This window comes from Oreochromis niloticus, linkage group LG20 (genome assembly GCF_001858045.2).
Source record: "Oreochromis niloticus isolate F11D_XX linkage group LG20, O_niloticus_UMD_NMBU, whole genome shotgun sequence".
In the NCBI taxonomy this organism is placed as follows: domain Eukaryota; kingdom Metazoa; phylum Chordata; class Actinopteri; order Cichliformes; family Cichlidae; genus Oreochromis; species Oreochromis niloticus.
Genome location: NC_031984.2, coordinates 21,665,157 through 21,688,494, shown reverse-complemented (window position 1 = coordinate 21,688,494; position 23,338 = coordinate 21,665,157). Strand labels below are relative to the sequence as shown.

Below are 23,338 nucleotides of genomic sequence, written 5' to 3'. Positions count from 1 at the left end.
GTTTGCTCAACATATTCCATAAAAAATGCACCGTGAACATGTGGACTGATCCGAGAGGGAGGAGGACGGTAGTCACGTGGCATTTTCAAAACACATCTTTCATCCTTCCGCACTGAGAAGCAAAACTTCCAGCTTACTTAGTTTTTCTAAGTTAAGACAACTCAAATAAATGGAGTTTATCAGCGTTTTTGCATAAAAAGTACTGGTAACTTATTTAAATTGAGTTCTAAAAACAAATTGATAAAAATTGAGTTCAGCCTATTTAATATTTTTAATTAAACACAATATTACATTTTACAGTGTAGTTGACCCATCTATTGTTCACAGAAGCCTCATCAGAAATGGTGTCAGTGGAGCGATGGCTGTCAACAAGCCATTCTTAAGGAAGGGAAACTGAGAGAAAAGGTTGAGGTATAAAAAAATTACACAAGAACTGGGCTTGAAATTGATGATTAAAAAAAAGGCCTTATGGAGTGATGACTCCAAATTTAAAATTTTGGTTTCAAATTAGTCATTGTTATGCAAGGAGGTCAGAAGAGAGGTACAACAGTGAGTGTCTACAGCCATCTTTAAAACACGGTGCAGAGCCTGTCATGGTTTGTGGCTGCATTTCAGACAGTGGTGTTGGGATCTTATCAAAAGTTATGGAATTATAAACACAGAAAAGTACCATTGGTACAGCCAAAATTCAAGAGCAGCTTTGGATTTCCTTTAATAAGCCTAGAGAATTATGCCTTAACTATTAAAAGAAATTACAAGAAAGCTCATCTAAAAGAGTTATGTTCAAGGTTAAAGGTGGTCATGGCAAATATTAAAATATTGACTTTCAAGCTTGTTAGAATTGTAAAAAAAAAAACTTTTTGTATGCATGTTTGCACATTTCCCATTTTGCTAGCAAAATATAAAGAAATGAGGTTCAAGACTTTTGCACAGTACTGTACACCACACTCTTTTCGGTGTTCTGTTGTAATTTTTTATTTTTTTTAAATATGAAGGAGACCACAACTTTAAATTGCTTTTGCCTTACAACCATAGTGCATGATAAATGATCGCCAATCAGAAATCCTGGGTCTAAGTTAAGCGTTGGTTCGCTCTTTGGTCTGTGTCAGGTGAAAGTTAAGGACAACTACTGTTCCCTGCAGTCAGAGCAAAGGAGGACAAGAGATCAAGATGGAAGGAGGAGGGAAAGAGATCCAGGAATGCGCGGCAAGGCGGCTGCCTTGGCAGGTAGATGAAGTGAGGATCACATGGGCCAGCGCGAGGGTGATTAATGCGCGAGGGAATGCACGGGAAGGAAAACAAGGCTATAAATCAGCCGCTGGGCCTCCATGCTAATTGTAATTGAAATGAATTTGTCTGGCCCATAGTGTAGGGAGTTGCATTTACTATTGACCAATAGGGCCCCAGTGGTCTAAGGGAAATGAACAAGGAGCGGGGCATGTCCATGCCAAGATCGATGCATAACCCAGCGCGGATATTTGTGTCCCGTAAATAAAGGTGATTTGGGACTAAAACATGTAACAGGTGAGTCACTGTGTTGGTTCCCATGGTAACTTTGGTCAATGTGATGATGGAGGCCTTAACTCAGCCTACTGGGTTCTCCGCCTCTGGGCCACAGTTCAGAAGTGAGGCCGTTTTTAAAGTAATAATACATTCATATTCACAGTGGTACAGAACTTGTTTCAAAAATGTCCGTGTCACTGCGAAGTTTTCTTGTACTCAGAGCTCTGAGTACAAGAAAACTTCACGTATTTGTTGTTATAAAGATTGTATTTTGCCACAAAGCTTCAAAACTCATGCAGAAAATGTTTAAATGCCAAACTCTGGTCCACTTCCAGAAAAGGGCACGTCGTCCTTTATTTATTAATCCAACTGCACATCATCTAAGTGGGACAAACATACACCTGCCAGCGTGTGAGTGTCTTTTAAATGAACCTGAAGATGAATAACAACATAAAGAGAAGACACCAGTGTTGTGCTGATGCTTAAAGATGTCCACAGGGATCGTGTATTCATGAGCCCTTTCTGGACATTTCTGGAAGTTCACAACCAAGCGTCTTTCAGCTTATTCACAAAGAGTTGTCACAGCAGCTGGATCCCCACATTTGATTTGGCAGACTTTTATGCTGGATGTTCTTTCTGACGCAACCCTCCCAGGCATTTGTGTTTCCTACCAATCTCAAACTAGGGATTTTTCACATGTTAGGCTAATGTGTCAACCACTACACTAATGAAATGTAAAAACACTACTACTCACCTCATCTGCTGCATTAAAATGCCTTTTTATTAGAAGAATAATTTGTTTTTCTATTGAGGTAGCAAAATATTTCACAAAAAAAAAAAAAAAAAAAGATTAGATAACACATAGAAAATGAAACTCCAAATGAACAACCTTGCTCAAAGCCAAAAGCAAAACCAGCCTTGGATAAATGGGATGTTGTGCCGAGCACCCAGCAGAGTATTCCCTCCTTTCTCTCTCTCTCTGGGATTTGATCTCCATGTTGTGATCTAATAACATTCCCCCATGAGACTGCAGATAGCATCCCGATTACACTGCAGGAAAATAACATCCTTTCCCATTCGCACACATAGCGTTTCATAACATACCCTCATCAGGACATGGTTAAATGGCAACTGCAGTTGGGCAGGCTACTCATTCAAACCATTTCCAGCAGACATTGAGTGAAACACCAAGCACTGCGCTACGTATCGGGCAATTCTCTGCAACATGTTTGAAATTGCTTAGAAGATTTCACATGCTCTGCGACAAACTACACACACCAAAAAAAAAAATAAAAAAAAATGAAATTCACCCCCGCAATTTATAGCTCTTTGAACCCTGCGGGTGCAACGAACAATAGGAACAAAGCATTGTCTTTCAATTGTCTGTGACAGTGTGGGCTGCTCAGCACAGAGGCCTTCGCCCTAACTATTGGGGCTGTGTTTGCTAAATGAGCCAGAGCAACACAGCGGAGCCCACAAGGCTCCACACTCTGATACGTCCAGGGGCTTTTCTCTGCCTGCACACTCTCTCCACCACCTTACCTCCTCCTCTACCCCCCCAATCCTTCCCCTCCGTCAGGAATCTATATTTCATAAGCGAGCTGTGGAGCTCCAGTGCCCAATTATCAGCAGATAAGGCACAGGAAGCCCTGGAGCGCCGGCACGGCTATTTAGACGGGGAGGGGGGAAGGAGCTGGAGAACGAAAGGCAGCCAGGCAGGCAGGCAGGCAGGGACCCAACCCCCCAGGGGCACTTCGCCCTCGCTATTTTTTTCTGCCTTCTTTTTTCTTTTCTCGCTCTCTCTTTCTCTCTCCCTCTCTCTCACTGACAGCCTCCTCCCCCTTACCTTAGCGGCAGGGTTCAATTAGTGCCGACGGCGGCTAGCACCCACAGCCCCGCTTAGCCCGGGAGCTGGAGCCTCTATCAGCACACACCAACAGCACGCAAGGCTGAGTCCAACGAGCAAACTAACGTCAAGACAAGTTTTGTGTGGGTCTCGCACATATAGGCATGCACACGTACGCACACACAATCGTACAATCCGAGAGGCTTTTAGTATCTCAGCCAGGAGCACCACAGAGTCATCCACATAAAATTTTAAATAAAAACTGAAAACTTTTTACTACATTTTTTGCTTTTATTCCTGAGACCATGGCATGCAGGTAAGGACGATTCAGTGGCTAGCCTTAACATCCACGTCATGCATGAAAATGAGATATTATTCATTGTCTCCATGTAATAATCACATCTCACTAATCCCTAGGATGTTACTTTTAACAATGCAGGGATTTCCTAGTTAAAGAAAGGTCATATAAAAATATAAAAAGCTGACCAAATGTGAAATTAACAGCAGCCACACCAAATATTTCCTGTTATTTCAGTGTTTTTCAGGCACGCCGTTGCTGCCTCGTCAGGCCAGCACATTTAATTCAGGACTTTTCACACTCTTGTGCAGCCCCAGACCTTTATTAGCGACGGGGTAAAAGTCAATGTGCCTCCCGCATTTTCAGACCCCACCGAAAAAAAGAAAAAAGAAAAAAAAAAAACACGAACTCCAACTGCCAATGCTGAGCAAGGTCGGCCAGGGGTCAGGCACAGCTCACGGATACGAGACGGATATCGATTCGCCGGGACAGGCCACGAGCACACACATACACACACACACACTTTCTCTCCCCTCCTCTTTTTCTCTACAGTCACAGGGCAGGCATCAGCCAATAGATCAGCCAAGGGCAGGAAACGGCCGGGGTCAGAGGGGACGCTGAGAGTGTGTGTGTGTGTGTGTGTGCGGGCGCACGTGTGTGATGATAAGACTAACAGCCTCCCGAAAGCCGCTCCACAACTATGGGACCTTCAGGCTGGGCCCATTCACCTGCGACCAACAAAGAAAATCACTCTGACCAAAAACTGATAGAGTAGTCATCTTACCTTATCTTCTGCGACTGCTTCAGCATCTTGCCTGTTATTGCTATGGCTTCTATCAATAGGCAGTTAATATTACCAAACACTTGTCACCACAGGACAGTATTTGGGTGTATTTGGTTTGTCATTGTTATCCAGTGGCCTGGATCAGGGAATCCACCAACACCAGGAAAGAAGCTGGAGTCATGCTCGTAAAGCACCAGCAGTGCATGGGTCATCATTGAGTACTATGTATGATTGTTATACTCGAGTAAATACAAAGTTTATATTTCTAAGTTTTTATGGATGTGTGGTTAAATGCACAGGTGGACCGTATGTGTGAAAGTCTGAAGCAGAGGAGAGCAGGCAATGCTCCCAGGCATAGAGAGTAGGCCAGCTCTATCTTCCACTACTGTAAGGCAGGGCAGCATAGAGAAAACGAGTAAAGTGCACTGGGTTGCATCAGTAGAGTTCTGCGATATCTACAGTTCAAACCCAATAACTGCAACATACTCTAGCTCAGATACAAATATGTGAATAAATTAAGTATCTGTTGATGCAAACCCTAGTTTCTATCCTCTCTGAACCTTATCTCATTTTAGGTTTACACATAATTTTGGAAGACGTGGCTGCCCTCGAAATGTGGGGTACTCAGAAAGTCAATTTCTTGGTCATCTTGCTCATCTCTTACGCTCTTTTAGCTGTTTCAACCACAAACTGCAGAAACACAGAGCAATTTTGATAAATAAGGAAACGACTACAAAAGAAAAGCTTCAGATACAAGACAGAGAAGATAGCGAGGCAGTGAAGGGGAAGTGAACTTCCCCCGCTGACGCTCTTGTTCCACAGCAAGAATCCCCCGGTCGGTAGCCTCAAACATCTGGTTCCAGTTAGCTCTCAGTGCTTTGACGCGTTTCCTGTGCTGCTGCTGTTGCTGCTGCTCCACGCAGCCACGGCCACGACGCACACACCCCTCCCAACAATCATGACAGCAAAACTCTCTTGAGATGATACACTGTAGGTCATACACATACATCTACTCTATGTTCAAACGAGCCAAGAGTGCTTGAGGCTGTACTCTGGCTTCAGTCTGTTACAGAAATGAAGGGGTAATGACATCATAGCAAGAGTTACATTAATAATCTGTGGCATTTCCAAATAAATGTTTTGATGCCATCACACATTTATATAACAAGCAAACATTACTCATCTCATGAAACCTAACACTGTATCTTTCTCTATGAATAATAGCAGCCAGTTCTATATTAAAACAGCAAATATGATGGAAGTAAGAGCTAGAAGAACAGGACAGTGACTTTACAAAAGAAATTATTTAGCCTTTTGTTCCCAATATGAAACTCATAGTAATACTTTCTTGAAACCAATCCACAGTGAGAATTTGCTCAGCAGTAGTGGTGCGTGCGTCACTCTAAAGCAAACATCTAATGCTGTTTATGTTTCGTACCTTAAGCTGAACCGAGGCAGTTTCCTGCCAGTTACACTGATGCAGCAATAAAGTATCGAAGCTTTGAGTCTGATACACGGTCACAAACAAGCTCAGAGGCACAGATTGTATTTTTGACCTGTCATGACACCATGTTATGTCACTCACTCTGTGTATGACTATAATGTTTCAGTGTAACTGCCCACATAATTAACAAAAACGCCTTCCAGTGAGGTGATTCCCTTTGTGGGGGAGTGGAAAAGGGTGAACCCAGAATGGAGAAATACATGTGAGAGGTAGAAAAAAACAAAAAACAAAAGAAAGAAAAAAAAAACAACAAGGAGCCCACACAGCCCTGCTGCTGTGCAGAGGAACATTGTAACCTCGTGGGCTACACCGGGGATTACGGGTGGTGAAAGTGAGAATGAGGGGGTGAGAGGAGAGAAAGAAACAAAAGTGCAATGAAGAGGAGGTAAAGAAACAGGAAGGAGCTTCTCAAAGGCTTTCCTGCGTTGGAGGGACTCCCTGTACCACGCAAATTCTCTATAAACAGAACACAAAATCATTCTGTGAAATCACCATGTGACTGGAAATTTACTAACCTCGTGTTCGCCTACTCTTTAAAAAAAAAGAGCCAGGCCAGTTTCCATTTCAATTTTAGATTACACTACAGATGTAAAAACCCGGACATACAGCAAATCTAAGCAAACCAATATTTTCTTAGAGCTTCTTAAGAGTACGATAACATTGCAACTTTCAATATATGAATAATAGCGCATAAAGATGTCTCCATCTAAATTCAGTTTGCGGTAAAGCCGTGCTTCTTCTAGATTTAAAAAGCCACACTTTAATTGCTCCCAAGCGCGGGTGAGCATGACCAAATGAGGACAAATGAAAGTTTAAGGAGGCAGTATTGATTTGTGTGGAGGTCAGGGGTAGGTCACCCCTATCAGAGAATCAACAAACAGCCGCCAGCACCCTTCTCAGCTAAGCCAATCACCTTCTGACCTGGTCCACTGTTACCATGGCAAATGACCCTGAACCACACAGACCATAAACTCGGCTCCTTACCGAGTGAAAGCAGCAAAGCGGAGCTACGCAAAGATGGTGGAACCACAACAAATCTTTAATACAGATTTTACTCTGTTTTCCGATCTCCGGGGCTTGGCGAGTATTCAAAAAAATAGTGCTACTTCAGCAGAGATGTGATCTGGTTGTGCTATTGATTCACAAAACGATGTATTAAAATTCATATAATTCCAATTGAAATGTAATTGAAAAGTAACAAATGAGGGCTTTTGCCTGTATGAATCATTAAACCCTTAAAGGAACATCAATTTAATGGTTTTACATGCAGTTTATCATTTGCTTTTGTGATTTTTTACTCTACAAACGCAAAATTCTCATCAATACAATGATGACTGCAAAAATATCACCCAGTCATACCCTTCTTATAATCCAATTTTTTGTATCCATGTAGAAGGAAGAAATCTCAGACTCTTGTCTTATATCTACGTTTCCAAATTACCCTCCTCCTGCTCCTCCTTTTAGCCCACTCTCCTTCTAACACCCCTCCTTCCCTCCGAGGCAGGCAGGCAGTGGTGGTAACCAAGCCTCTGGCAGTGTGTTCCTATCCTGCAGGAGCCCTCAGGTTCCAACCTGTCAATATCCCAGGCAGCATCTTGGCTCTGCTGTGGCTCAGTTAACCTCCTCACCCACCGCTACAGCACAAGAGGCTCCTGTCCCTCTGCCAGCCCAGAGACAAGCACATTCTATTCCCCCCACCCCAAGCACTACTTCTCCTTCACCTCAAATACGCTCCTGCACCACAAACACTGAGCTCACATCTGTAAAGGGCAGCACTCTGGCAGCAAAAGCAAGCAAGATGGCAGCTGACGGTAGTTTTCTGCTCACTGACATCTCAGATGCTTTTGGATGACAGTCACGTTGGAAGCTCACTGAGGGTAAAGAGGGAGGATATTGGAGAAAAGCCTGAAGCCTGAAGGAAAGAAAAGCTCAGTGACTCGGTGACAAAGGTCCCGTCATCTCGTGGTCTGTATCAGTTTCAGAGAGAAGAGGGGTCGCTGTAAGAAAATGAATACATTTTTAAAAAGAAATCGATGTATTGACACAGAAACAGGAATTTCAGAGTGGTTTAGGAGTATTTGTAATGTACAAACGCACACAGGCCTGATCCCAACTGTGGTAATAAGCGTGTGGCAGCATGTCACCCATCCCATCTCAAAACACACGCACTCTCTCCCACACACACACACACACACACTCCTCCGTGCCTGACTGCGAGGCACCGTGGCTGTCTGCTGGGAGCTCAGGTTACGGCCGACCAGACTTTATGGAAGCCTCTCTCCCACACCCACTCCCCCTCCGCAGGGCTCCGGAGGAGGTATCGAGTTGCCGGTTCAGCGCCGGCCAGGCTTGGAGCTGGCGGCGGCTTGTGATCTTGGGTGCCTGTGTGTTTTATCTCCCACTCTTTGAGGATATCAGCACACAGCGCTGCTGTCTCTTCAGGTATGTAGGTGTGATTTACATAGACCCTTCGTGCTCATGCACGTACACACAAAATGCGGCCTCCTTCTCAGCACCTGTATTCTATATTCCCACATGCAATAAGAATAAATGAGGAACAAAAGTATAAAGCGCTACATTTTCTCACTTAGAAGGAGGCTTCTTTGAGTCATATTTGAAGATGTTCATATCTGATTTTGCTTTTGCCTTTGTAGAAGCACCTTCAATTTTTACTAATTCATTTTAAAGCAATGGGATTTCAATTTTCATCTTTAGATGGTCTCTAACTCTTGCTTCTATACATGAACCAAGTCGACAACAAAGTGACACTGAAGAAAAATTCTGATGACTTTCTGGATAATGAGTGAGATCAGAAGTCTCAGTAAAAGTTGCTCCAAAACCATGATGAATAAAACCAAAACTATCTGCAGCTATAGGGTGGACACTACAAGAGCTAAGAGAAAATACTGATATGTTGACTGACTCAACACCTTATATGGGACTGGTTTCAAAACCCAGCACAACTTCTTCACAACTGAAATGACACGTAAAAGCAATGGCGTGCCCCTTTAAGAAAAGACTCTCTGTTTCGTGACTCCTACAATTATTCATACATAACCAAAGACCATCACCACAACACCTATGTCCCTTCCAAACCCCATGATGCTATCTGTGCTCTGAGAGAGTGACTTGCTAAAACCCCGTCTATGAGAATCTCATTGTGGCACATTTGCATGAAGGAGTCGCGGGAAAGGTGCACTCGCGGGTCAACATCGAACACGCCATCTATATTCAGGGACCTTGTGACGGTTCTACCACAAGCTCGCTTGCTAGCCCGGCTTGGAACGGCACTCATGAATATTGCATGGGGACATCTGCCACCTCTGAATTATAGATCTGTGGAGGCCCAGCATATGGGAACAGCCCAGCAAGTGCTAATGGCTAGCTCACCATGACAAAATATGGGTTAGAGGCACGTGAATGATAGTTGGGTCATGCAACCTTTCAGTCATGTGAATGTGAGGTGGATTATAAATGTGATTATTTACATGACTGTGTGTGTGTGTGTGTGTGTGTGTGTGTGTGTGTGTGTGTGCGCGCGCGCGCTTGTGTGTTCATGTATGTGGAATGAGGATGGATATAGTTATTTGACCACAAACAAGCAACCAAATTACAGACATCTAACTTGTTCATGTGACTGTGAGAGAGCCAGTAAATCACACCATGTGTAGCCCATGTAACTCTGAAGCTAATGCGACTTTCTCACATGGGGAAAAGTCAACAAACGAATTTCCACACAGGAATTAATAAAAGTCAGTCGATCATTTTAAAACACATCCCAACGCTAAACTTGTGGATGTAAAAAATGAGACTCGGAAACCCTCAGCCTAACAAGCAATGGTTAATATCCCCGAGCCTTTTATGTAGGCTTCCTCCAGCTGAAGTGCAGCTTGCTTGAATATTCTATACTCTGGTTGCAAGGCCTGCTCTTTAAAGAAGAAGAGAGAGGACAGGAGGGGGTTGGAAGGATGGGGGGTTTATTTTCTTCCGGCCCAGTCGAGCAGGAGGCCTGGTCTACCCGGGACCACTTCGATCTACGCCTTTCTCTCCGGGATTATCCTCTTATCAGCGCCGCAAAAGCCAGGCTAAGAAGCGCCAGTAATTAGCCTATCTTTAATTAACAAGCACTTTGCTTCAAAACCACCCACAGTCCATGTAGGCTCCCACTTGGAAGGCAGTCAGCGCCGGCGCAAGGATGAGCAGACTTAATCTTGTTTTTGTCTGAGTAAGAGAGCATGAACATGTAGAAAAGGGCAAAGTTCATTTTCAAGTAGTTGGAGAGTCACACCATGCAGAAACGTCCCTCATGCATGCTCGATCGCAAACAAGCCTTTCTACACCGCAGGTTTCAAAGGGAATCCTACCACCCACCACTGTTCCACTTTGTTGTGCAAGTGTTTATAATGTGTGTGTGTGTTCATTTGAGTGTGTACACTAATGTGTGGATGGATAACCACACTCAAATTATGCTACCACTCACCATCATTCACAGACCTAACTTTCCAGGTTTACTGAAGCCTCCGCCGAGCCTGCAGTGGAAACTTGTGTGGGAGAAGATGAAGGACAGAAGTGACTTCCATGCACCTCGCTGAAGATTAGAAGAGAGAAGGTTCACAACCCCACTCTAAACTGCCACCTTTCGGAGAATACATAGTTCTGAATACTTGCTATAAAGTGATGTGGTAAACAGTAGCACAGCTAAGTGGCCTGCTAAGTCACATTATGGTCATAGATCACCAAGCACCGGGTTATGGCTGGAGCAAGAAGACGGCTCCAGATGAAAGGAAGAAGTGCAGACTATGAAAAAGAAGGTAAACCGTGCCCTAGCTCGGCCTGGCCCTGGCAGTGCCAAGCGGGAGGGGCGGCCCCAGCATGCATACATTAGCGGTGCTTAGGCGCACTAATTGCTTCTCACTTAGACAAATCTCCTGCAAATCACGGCTGCGCCGCCAGCACTGCCCGAGCCCCCCGGGATGGAGAGACGGCAGGCAGGCGGACGGAGCGAGAGGCAGGAGGAAGAAGAGGAGGAGGAGGAGGAGGAGGGGGGTGGCAAGTGGAGCGTGTGTACCAGAGGCGCCTTGGAGCAGGATGGAGGAGGGAGGAAGGAGAAGGATGAGGGGGGGGGTGCTCCCATGAGAATGGAGAGAAACGAAGAGGAGAGAAAGAGAAAGAGAGGGAGAAGCTTCAACACTTCAAGAGGCTCTCTCTCTCTCCATCTCTGCTCATCCATAGTCCAGGCTGAGTGCCCCCCACCCCAACCTCTTACACCCCTATGCTCAGAAGCCCCACCGCTGCTCCGCTCCTCCAACGCTCCATCCCTCAACCCCTCCACCTCACCCCCCCCCTCCAAGCTCTCAGATCTGTGCTCTGCCCCTCGCTCGCCCCTCCTTTCTCACACTCCCTCCCTCTCCATCGCTCTACAGAAAAGTGGAGGAAAGATGAAACTCTACAAAGAGGGGGAAAAAAAGAAAAGAAAAAAAATCAATAACACAGATGGATAGCTGGATAACAGGGTCCGGCATGCTTCGGCGGTGAGGCAATCCAGAGGGTGCCCACACAACTTCCACAAAGGCGGAGAGATGGGCAAAAACAAGACGCTGGAAAAGAAGGTGGTGATCAGCCTCAGGAAGTCAACATCACCCGCAACACACAAGTACACACTTGCTCACACAGAAGAGTGCTCTCTGCAATGTATGGCTGCACCCATACACAGACACCCACACACACAAAAACACCCAATATTTCCACAGATGAAAATATAAACAAAAATAAAAACGTTTGTTGGAATTACTCATCCTATCCTCAGCCCCACACGGCTAATTGGGGAAATGCTACAACACAATAATAGTCATCAGATAACCCGAGGTAAAAGAAAATAGCCCTCTGTAACAATAAGATAGAATACAAGAGATCAATATTATTGCCAGGTTTATTATTCTGCTGGTGTTAATTCGAATATTGGGTGGCTGAAGGCAACATTTCTCTTTTTAGCAATGGTTTAAAGTAGACCCAATCACAAGCACTGTATACAATTTACTAGGAAAAAAAAAGGACCAGGAGTCAGATCTAATTTTTGAGTATATTCCACCATGACTTAGTACAAGTTTGTGGTACTTTTTCCTCAAACTTTTTAGTTGCTAGTGAGGTCTTGTATAGGGAGACACTGAGCTCATTCAAGTCTAAAGCAATTCATGGACAAAGTTGTCTGGGAAAGGGCAGAGAAGCAGTGGGCATCCAATAAAATTACACTCAGGAGAGGTGAGGGAAGAGCTTGGCAGTAGTCCCCAACAAAGAAGCAAACTTAGTTCTACTCAAGCGCACAACTAGAGCAAAGGAAAGCATTTCCAGATATTTTCTGAGCCAAAGACAACAAAACAACGGCTCAAACTTTCTTAATTTCTTATACAAGATTACCGTTCAGAGTTCAGAGGCCTTGAGGAGACAGATCTAAATGAAGATTAGCATCAACACTTGTGTTTTTTTTTGTTTTTGTTTTAATTAATTAATTGGGGAGATAAAATTAGTGGTAATGGAAAAAAAAGGTCTATATGTAATATAAATATAAAATATAAAATGAGAGCTGATCTGAACAAATGTAGATACCGATTACCTCATTTCTATTAGCTTGAGCTTTCCCCTTCTTCTTCTTCACCCTTTCCACCATAAAGATGAAATTTGACGGCATCCCCTCTCCTCTCCTTCATGCTCAGTGTTGCCACCTCAGTAGCTGCATATGCAGAGACCACCCTCACTAACGTCACTCATTTTGTTCTATAAGCAGGCCTGAAATATGACTGTAAGAACCAAGTTCACAAAAGTGCTTCAGTGGTTTCTCCTAGTAGGCTTTCAAGGGGTAAAGAGTTACAATTCACATTTAGGGAGACAAAATTAAGACAATGTTTCTTTCTTTAAGCTCTGAAATACCTGTTTGAGCCATCTTACCTGGGATCATTGCAAGCTAGCTTAACATAATCAGGCTTACTAAGAATAAACCTGGATTATCCATTTAGTTTTCTTGTAAAACACACAGGCACTGGGATAATCAGGGCCATCTATCAAATGTCAAAGCGGTTAAAAAAAAAAAAAACTGTTAGTGGTAACACAACCTACTGTCTGTGTCAAACAGTACCTTATAACAGCCCTTTATCTCTCAGGCCATGTGTGATGCACTTCTGCATGGTCTTTCCTCCCACGAAACCAGTGCAGATTGGGTGTGATGCTTTTAGCAACTGTGGGAGAGGTGACAGGGTGAAGACTTCATTATAATGAATGTCAGCGATGACCCCAATCTCCCATATTCACACATCACACATGCACATGCACATGCAAATGCACACATGCATATATTCCACCCAGCTCTTCTCCTACAGTCCAATCTTTGCTGAAATTACTATAATCCTCCCTTGGGCATAGTGGTTCTTCTCTCTGTGGCCACGCTGAAGCTGTCCTCAGCAAGCTATTGCAGGTCTGTTACAGTTGGTAAGTGACCGAGGTACATTTGATTATTTACTTTTAACACATTTTATTTTTTTCAATGTATGAAGATTTCAGAATTCTCTTGTCTGAGTTAAAATGCTGAAGGTGATTAGGGTGCAGACTGCGCCCAGGTTTGAGATTAAGCCTGTTAAGTCAAATCAGAGTATGTCTAAACTTCTATTTAGAGCTCTGTAGTGGTTTTGTTCAGTAGTAGTGATAAAGTTGATAATGAAAACTATTTAAACTGACAATTTGTGATCAATTAACACAAACATTTCAGACATTTAATTATTAATCCTTCATTTAGACATTTTCCCCCCCAATATATTAAATCACCAGCACCATCTACTGTCCACTCCCTACCTAAAACGGAGACACAAACTAGACCCCAACTGCAAAATATGTGCCTACTGCGCCATCTTATGGAGACAAGCAGAAAACTCAACTCCCAGCAGGCAGATACAGAATATGTAGCTTTTCTTTGACTGCAATATTTGTATGGCCACATTTACAGAGGACTGAAACACGGAAATCTACACTAGTTTTACAATGATAAATATATTAGATATAACACATAATGGGAGATGGTAATACATATTAGCATACCTTATGTGAACTAGTATTATTCTAATATGAAATCCATGAAATCCTGGATTGATACTCGATACTAGAAGAAAACAACCAAACGAGATTAATCAATAGCTTTAATTTCATGGGGGGTTTTGTGTTGATTTTCATGTTTTCTAGCTACTAGATGGCTAATCCATCACTGAATACAGACCTGGATTAGGTCAAGCACAAAATGGAGTGGACGTTAGCATTCAAGTGTTGCTGACTGTCAGAAAAATAACTAGAATAAAACTTAAAATAGTGATTATACAAAAATCTGAATAGTTATCCAAATCATGCCAGCACATCATAATTTGTAGAGGTCAAAGCTTTTGTTGTATTGTTGTGCAGGTTGGTTTTGGGCTGCAAGACTCTTACACCCTAGTATTACTGACCTGTGAGATCTACCCTGATTAATCCTGTTATCTGTGCAGCTCTCATGACTGAGGGCAGCTTTGCATTGAATTTTAATTGCAAAGAGATCAGATTTGCAAATTTCAATAATGTTTAGTCTGTCCCACCTGATATTCCTTGGCTTGTGTGACAAATTCCAGAGCAGGATTAGAGTTGACCTAAAAAATATCAATACTTTAAGGTTCAGAGGAATGGATACAAGAGTTAATCCCCTGCAAAAAAAACAACAAAAAACAAACAAAAACATGTAGTATCTGTCTTATCTGAGACAATCCATCATTTCCTTTAATTCACCACATTTCTGCAAGCCTCACAATTACCATCTTGGGAGTGAGTGATTTGTGTTCTTTCATAAGCATGACCAGACCAGAGCTTTTATTGTGGTCTCACAGAAACCCAATGATGTCTCCCTTTTCTTTTCTTTAAAGTCGCATTATGCAAAATACTACTATTCATTTGGTTACTCTCTTTTACGTTTGCAAGCATATCTCCAATATAGCTCTAAGCTAAAAAAAAAAAAAAAGCTTTATGAATTACATTTTATTTTATGTACGTTACTTGTTGGTAAAGATCAATAGATCACCATTGAAACTGTTTTTGTTTCAGGGAGAAAAAAAATAAATAAAAAATAAATAAATAAACAGCAATCAGTGAGAAAACAGTAACTGGGTGTAGCTCTTTGAGTATGTGTGCAGCCTTCACAGTGTTTGTATGACTTTAGGGGGGGGGGCACATCACCTCTGCATCATAATATGAAAGCACAAAACTAGATAAAAGCTCTTCATTAAAGGGTAAGAATTATTTTAAATTACATGTTTTTTGTAATCTTGAAAACATGTTAAGCAATCTTCACATTTAGGTACTTAAGTATCAATTAGTAATTAAAAAGCTAATTTTATGTGTTGTAATGTCAATAATTTTATGGTTTAACTAACAGGGGAAAACACCATAGCTGCATTAAATTACCCAACTAAAAAGTGTCATACTAAAGACATTAAAACAGCTGCGTTTTAGACAGCTAACTGTTAGCAACATTAGCTAAGAGCTATCCAATATTTAATTGCTAGAAGCCATTTTGGCATTTGGTGACTAACTAACGTTATTTTATACTTTCTAGATTAGTTCTCTTTAACGAGGACATTATAATTACTAACTTTACGTTAAATGCCTGCGACTGTCATCATTACTTACCGGGTCACTGTTTTTTCCGTTTAAAATAGAGACTGTATATAAAAGAAAGTGGGAGCTGTCTTTGGTACTATGTTTTTCATTGGATGCTGCCAGGAAAACAGCTGACTTCCTACTACCAAATTTAACAACATCCGGTTACTTTCAGTGTAAAATACTTATTTGGGATATATGTATGCTTAATTAGGGGGGAAATTATTGAATTACAAACTCAACTAATGCTTTTTGCACTAGAAAATATATGTTAAGCAAGAACCTTACCTCTTCTACAAATCAAATATGCAAACTACAGGCTTTTATTGTGAAAAAAGAGAGTATTTTACAGCATAGCGCTAATTACGTTAAAAAGTCCACTAACACAATCCAAAAACAATTTTAAAACTAGGTCTAGTCAGAATCTAAAAAACTGTAAATTGGGCTGAAATCAAATAATTGGCCCACCTCCAGTGTTGACGTCTGACAAAATAAATACCTTCTTATATTTAGATCTTTCTTGAATCAGGTTGACTGTGTATGCACAAATCAAAATCTGGATCAGAAACAGCTTCAACAAAATAATTGAGGGAATCGAGAGAATCCTCCTCTGCATGTCTTATTTCTTATTAATAGGTAGCCTGTAAGCCCCCTCCTCATCACCTTTGACTGCAGCACAGTTCACTTCCTTGGACACTCTCTGATCACAAAAGCACAAAACTGCGTGAACAATGCTACTGGCAACTCCACGTACTACTATTAGGTAAGTTGATTCTTAGCAAATTATGTAGTAAAATTGCTAGATGAAGTGCATTTAGTGGATTTTGGGCTGGGGGGGTTAGAGAAAAGGCCTTATGAGATCAGTAAATTATAGCACACAGTAAATCCTTAAATGTCTTTTAAATTCAGCAGAACTCCTAAAAGTAATGGTATTCCTTGTTTCAACAGAGTCATTATTCTCTGACTTGCATCAATTGCACACTTATGTTGTAGATAGTCTTTGCATATTGAGTCTTCATGTTCAAACTGGTTTTGCAGATAAATGTTACTCGGAGGAGCCAAAGTTTTGCCAGAGTCCTTAGAGGCCCCCCATTAAAATCAACCACAGTCCACAAAAAAGCTTGACAAAAGACAGATGAATCCTCTTTAGAATTTCTGTCCAGGTGAAATATTTTGAAATGTGTTTTATATAATCAACCTTGGCACTCTGTCTCCCTCTTCTGGTCAGCCACCGATAAAAATGACAACAATAACATTAAAACTGGTTGTAAACCATTGTTTATAAAATTAAATATTGTTTTGGAGTTTGGAAGAATCTTTGCTGAACACTGAAATGATCCTAAAATACCAGAAGTTGAAAGCTTTAAAACCACTACCAAAATTTGTGTTTGGGAAAAAAAAGATTAATTTGGCATGAAGACTTTTTATTTAAAAGAACAAATAAATATTTTGTTTGTAACTTTTCACATCTTGACTCATGTGATGACTTAATATTGAGTCAGTGACCTTCTGGTCCACCTCCAAGGTGACAGCCCTCTCTAAGGGTTAAATACCTGGTACTTTCCACCAGTCGTTTTAGAAGTGAAGAAGTCTCTTGGATGAGAGGCGAAGTCCAATCACCTTCTTTTCAAGCGCTCAAGACTGCTATGACCTGGAAGATTGAGAACCTATACCGACATATCCCCATGTAACAGCACAAACACTATGTTTTTACATACATAATCTATTTTTGGATTTTCACTTATTCACGAGGGGTCGCCAGCAGGTTTCTGCATGGTTGAGTCGGCAGATTTTTACATTGGATGTCCTTCCTAATGCTGTTCCACAGGGACTGGTGTCTCCTCCCAGGAGATCTTTCACTTGTTAGGCAAATATGTGAACCACTACACCGCAGAGCCACTATTTGCATAACTGCTCTTCCCGTGATGACAGAACAACTGCAGGTGGGGCACATACAAATCCGGCAAAAACATCAATCTACTTTGAATGAATATGATTGGGTAAAATTACATTTGAATTGGTTATTGTTAAGGATTAAAAGGAATTGTGGGTTGTCGGGTACAAACGTTCCTCTTAAAGTGGGGCTCACCAGAAAAGGTGACTGCAACTAATTTGTGAAGCAAATTGTTTGAATTTTTTTGTTTATCAGAACTGTGTGACACAAATAAGTCCGTAAGGCTGCGAAGTATCAAAGTTTTTGATCATAATTATGTTTGTTTTTTTTAAAGAAAAGACTGATCTGAATGAACCGAATGCAACTTCATGACTAAAGGTTTTGTCGCCATTTCAACTATTTTTGTTACAACCAAACTAAGGCTATAAAATGTGAATATTAACTCATACTGTGATCTGGATAAACTTCCAACAGATTAATGTTAGGGGATCACAGCACACATCCACGATATTACACTTAATAATGACCGACGGGGTGTGCAAAATATTATTTTTATTAAATAAAATATATGTCTTTATGCCTAATTAACCTTTTACCACCTGCTACCTTTTAATCTTTTCAAGTATGAGTCAGCGGAGTATATTTTTCTTATTGTCCATAAATCCTGGAGATTATGAATACATCCCAACACGTGCATGTGCAGCTTAGAGACAAACAGTTAAACATTTTTTAAGATTTACATCTTCGGTGGGGATTAACTGGCTTGGGGTTGAGTAGCTTAAACAGGGTATCAGAAAGTAATGAAAGGCAGACTTTGCAGAATTTATTGACATTAAAAAGGTTTAAAATTTTTACCTTTAAGCTAGCGGCAAATAAGAACTTGGTTTAGATAGTGTACAAAAATGACCACAAGCCATCTGGAGTCATAAAAAGGACAATTAGTGAGGGGAATGCATTATATTTTATTTAGCTTTTAATTCCTGTTGTTCCACCTTGTCTCACCAACCCGCCCACACATAAAAACAGCACACAGTGCACTCAACTCTGTGTACTCTTAAAATCTAAGCTGCCTTTTTTGGATTTAAGCAATATTGCAGTACAATAAAAAGAACAGTGTATGTGATCTTGTAGGGTTTTTTTTCTTTCTGTGCAACCTTTTTATCTTCAGCTCCTTTTCATGGTGTGGTCCCTATGTGTGCGCGGCGGGCGGAGAGGCTCGCGGACAAACAGAGTGTGACAGGTCCGCTCAGCCGAGCCGGGATAGAGGGTCACGCCTACAGCAGCGCTCGAGACAAGGTCAGCCGCGATGAGACTGACGAGCAGCACTGGTGGAGATTACACATGATAAGCCTCCGCTCGCCCAGTGGCCTCTTCGCTCGCTCTCATTTTCCCCTCCCTTCCCCTTCACAGCCAGCCTTCTCATATCTCTCTGCCACAATGTCAAGTGTTTACCGTTTTAGTTTGCTTCACTGAAAGCCATTTGGTATGTTCAAACATTTCTGCCTCCCTGGAGCGCTGCTTGCGCAGGGACATATTTTCTTTAATGAGGGCAAGCAGGCAATGCAAGAGACATCTTTCACTGCCTGCTTTTATTCATACACACCTAGAGACACACACAAACACACGGCAAGCGACTTCTTGATTTAGACACCTTACACTGTACTGTTATGAGCACAGACAGTTAGTGAACCTGCCACATTTCCCTCCCACGCAAAAGTCGCTGAGCTGTTTCTGTCAGCAGCGAGTGGGAGAACGTGGCACCGCAGCGTGTTTGCTAACAGTTAGGAAACCCAGCAAAATGCACACACACACACACTACACAAACACAACCTTATCAGTGTTTACACATATTGTCTGCTGAAGCTCGTGTATGCACAGCGTGCATGCTGCAATAAAACTTACATCGGCCTGTTTCCACTACATCTGCTAGCTGTGTGAGTAATCAAACTGCATGGGCAGGGTGTGTGTGTGTGTGCGTGTGTGTGTGTGTGAAGAGAAGCCACTTCATGCCATCTGCATGTGCAGAGCATGCTGAATGTGAATCTGAATACAGATACAAGGCAGTTGGTTTCTCCCCCTTTTTTTGCAGCTCAACACTCAACAGAATCAGTGTGTGAGTGCTGAGGATCACATGTTTGCCAGAATTAATTAGTTTTCAGCTAATAATCTGACCATATTTGCAGCCAGCAGTAGAACATGTTGCCAGATCAAATGAAAAAAAAAAAGAAGACTCCGAGCAAAAAATTAGCTCAGTGTTCATCTGCCTGAAAAAGGAAAAATAATGACTTTCCCTGCTTTAAAAAGAAGAAAAATCAAAGTGAAACTTTAATAATCTTCCATTAATTGGTGCACATGCCATCTGGAGAAAGCCACACTTTAAATAAGAGAAAAACTTTTCCACACAGAGGCATACATGTGCATTTCCACTAGAGGACTCTCTGCACCGCCTTCCCTCCGAATGACATCATGATGCACATTGAAAGCAGATGTGCTGGACGGGTTACAGCGCTCCCTGAAGAGGGCGGCCTTGTCAAGTGCCTTTTAAAGAACCTTTGAAATACACCATGCTCTGCTCGTTTCATGAATTAACAGGCTTACACACCCACTGCAAAGAGAAGGTTAACCGCTGCCTCGCGCACAAACACCTAACAAAAAAGAGAAAAAATCTAAAAACCAGCTATTTTTGTCATATGGGGGAGAAATGATCAAAAATATTCACAGCAGTGCTTTAACAAAACAAAAACAAAAAGGTCAATCAAATAAACCGAACGAGCACAAGCTGTAAAACGGTTTAATGGTCGACTGCAGCCCCTGTGCCAGCGCTGCGTTCAGCTCAGGCAGTTGCAGCTCATGTGGCGAGCTCGCTGCTCTTTGTTCTAACCAGAGCATATGCCACAAGCCCTCACTGCTTTTCCTCAACAGCTGCTAAGCCCATTAAATCTGCAGCCAGCCACAGGAGTGGAGGGCGTGCAGGGAGGGAAGGAGGGAGGAGGGCTCGACTAAGCCGTGCACTGTTCCTCCGTAACCCCAGGGGCTGCTCCGCAGAAATGTTCAACACGAGAACACATAATCGGGATGAGCGCTGCACGTTGACGTGCTATATCTGTTCATTAGATTCACTTTAATCCCGATTATTACGGCATCGTCGCTGTCATATGCTTGGATCATGTGACCTAAAGTAAAGCTATATAAAGAAGATGCACTCAGGCTGCTCTACGAGGTGCCTTTAAAGGAGAATTTATGAGCAGTGTGGTGATTATCCGGCATCCATTCCGCATCATTTAGTGAACTAACACTGCCTGTTTGCTCTGCAGTTCTGTGCCTCAGGCTCCGGAGCTCAATGGCTCCCAGTGCCTCTATTTGCTGTGCTGCAGGATATCACAACACTATTCATTTCCAGGCTTCACATCACCCCATTAAATTGACCTGTCCCTCTGCACAGTATTAAAAATGGCTTTATGAAGACTTTCCTTTCACGCGCGCACAAATAAAAAGGGGGGGACAGTATAGCTCTTCTATTTTGTCTCTGTATGGCTCATTTCGAGGCTCAGTGATTTGCCTGGATTTGCTTCACACCTCCATCTCGAGGGGGCTTCAGCTTGTCCATAACCTCGCTGCTCTCAGCTGGTGAAAAGCTCCACAGCCAAGGGATTAACCACATCCTGTGATTAGCAGCCCACTACTTCACCCAAAGGAGGATTTTACACTCAAATCACAAACACCGCCTGGATCACAACGCTTAAAAGATGCCGTTTTCATTCGTGTCATTATAGAGATATCAACCGTTTCTGCCATTACACTGATGGCATAAATATTTACACGCAGTTATACTTATTATAGTGTTATCAGATCAAATATTAAACTCTAGTAATCTGTGGTAAGAGCAAACAAGGGACTAAGCTATATTGTAAATATATAAGTAAATCTATAATACTGCACTTTTAGGAGATGCTTCATGTAACAGTAAGGGAGAAAAATGGATGATTTACATTTTCTTTCCTTTATAATTGGGCATAAAATGCCGCTTTATGCTCGCAGCCTTCATTAAACAAACCCTTACCAGTGTAATGTGGATTCTTTGCAGCCTCTTGACTTACACATTCAAACAGAGCGTGAAAAAATAGTAGCACAGATATGTCCATTTGCTTTAAGACATTTCAGCCCACAGTCTTATTATCTTGTGAAATGAAGCAGAAAACGTGTGGTGCGGGTAAGGCAATAGGCAGAGAGAAACCAGGCCTCGGTGTAAAATATATGATGACAGTGGTGCTGGAGATGGTCTATTACTGCTGAATCTTCCCAGAGATGCTATTTTCATCCAGAATAAATTGTATTCTGGAGCAGGGACAAATATTGTGCTCGCCTCCTCTTCTTTTGATAACCAAGGTGAGCGAGGAGGCCTGGGGCAGCATGCATTTAAACATCTTCTTTTTTTTTTCTTCTTTCTCCATCTCCGAGGTGGTGCTTGTCCTCGGGGCCTTGAAGGCTGCTGCTGCCCGCCCGCCGGTGAGTTTATCTGCCAGCACAGTGGCTGAGCACTCTTCCATGGACTCCAACTGAAGATTAATTACACAGCAGAGGTGAGGGGAAAAAACAAAGGCCAATCCATCTGTGTCAGGGCAAGTGGACAGCCCCACGGCGCAGCGGGTGAAAGCACTGGCAATGCCATCTATCACGGGGTCGGCTACAGCACAAACACAAGGTCAGGGTGCTCCTTGTCCCCAAGCAGCAGTGTGGTAGCCCCACTTGCACCCCAGAGCCCTTATTTGGCCCCAAGGCCCCCTTCTTCTTCTAGCTATAGTCCTTAGCACAGCAGTAGGTGAAGCTAACCAGTTGCCACACCACAGGGAAAACCAGTAGCGGGCTTCTCCGTGGTAGCAGGCAACTGACAGCATACTATCAGTCCTGGCCCACAGACTGATGATAGCTGAGGAAATTGCTAAGGAGTAGAAGCCATTTACTGCCTGTGATTTATTTAGCTTTGGTACTGTTGCTACCCATAGACAGGGAGGCTTTTATAAAGCCACCACAGCAAGCATGACAGGCCAGGGTCGAACACGCGCTGTCTGCATAATGGGAGACTCTGTGAAGCTGCTCTATAGCATGTTAGGCCAGTCGGTTAATGATAGCGGCACCTGATTCCCCCCCGAGTCACATCTGTTGTGCAAAATAAAACACATTTATGGTTTGATTTATCTGGAAAAGTGTCTGTGTGAGGATTTGCAGCTTTGCTCCTTATTTCACTCTAAACTGAAATTTTACAGTTTTTATTCTTAGAAGAGAAAAAAAAGCTAATAATAATTGTTGGTTACAGCCCTAATGGGAGTAGGGAGTATGTATCTAGACTGAGAGGATCATATAGCAAGCTCAGCACAGCAGACAGTAACGACAATAATAAGCATTCCTTTAGGGGAGCGTGGTGCTGTTCCCCTGCTCAGACTACAGGGAGAAAATGCTGTCAATAAGCACCTTTTATGTAGACAGGCACAAGCTTTGTGGCTGTGTTGGCTAGTAAAGCACCTTCATATTGCAGAGAAGATATTTCAGTAGCTGCTTAACAGAAATGTGCAAGTCCAAATGCAGGAATCCACCTTCAGGAAACACTGTTAATTTATCTTAAACTCACAATCATGATCTCGTGCATTTGAGCAGCTAATCTGCTTTTGTATGACTATTATTGTCTAGAAAAGATGCACAGCAAACCAGATTGTTTCTATGAATTTTACTGTTTTTGTTCTGTTTTCAGATTATGTCTTTCTTTAGACATCAGTATATGAAAAATATAACATGCAAACAAGCCAGATTATAGCAAAACTGCTAATTTACCACTGTAGTCCCAGGGCTGGCCA

At 42.4% G+C, this 23,338-nt stretch overlaps 1 protein-coding gene and 1 long non-coding RNA gene across 3 annotated transcripts in view; one reads left to right on the top strand and one right to left on the bottom strand.

The window, feature by feature from the left end:
* samd11 (sterile alpha motif domain containing 11) overlaps positions 1–15,723 on the bottom strand; it is an 84,714-nt gene extending 68,991 nt beyond the window's left edge. The window contains exons 1-4 of one of the 2 annotated variants that reach the window (XM_005478191.4): positions 15,626–15,723; positions 14,542–14,592; positions 14,018–14,078; positions 13,065–13,164 (exon numbers count right to left, since the gene is read on the bottom strand). The gene's annotated coding sequence lies outside the window, so the exon portion shown is untranslated. The remainder of the gene's footprint in view (positions 1–13,064; positions 13,165–14,017; positions 14,079–14,541; positions 14,593–15,625) is intronic. The other variant, XM_005478192.4, reaches the window with a different exon arrangement.
* On the top strand, positions 15,094–19,392 carry LOC109196183 (uncharacterized). Its single transcript, XR_002057657.2, has 3 exons — positions 15,094–15,225; positions 16,271–16,358; positions 18,658–19,392. It is a non-coding gene; the product is annotated as an uncharacterized LOC109196183 (long non-coding RNA).
* The last annotated feature ends 3,946 nt before the right edge of the window (positions 19,393–23,338 follow it).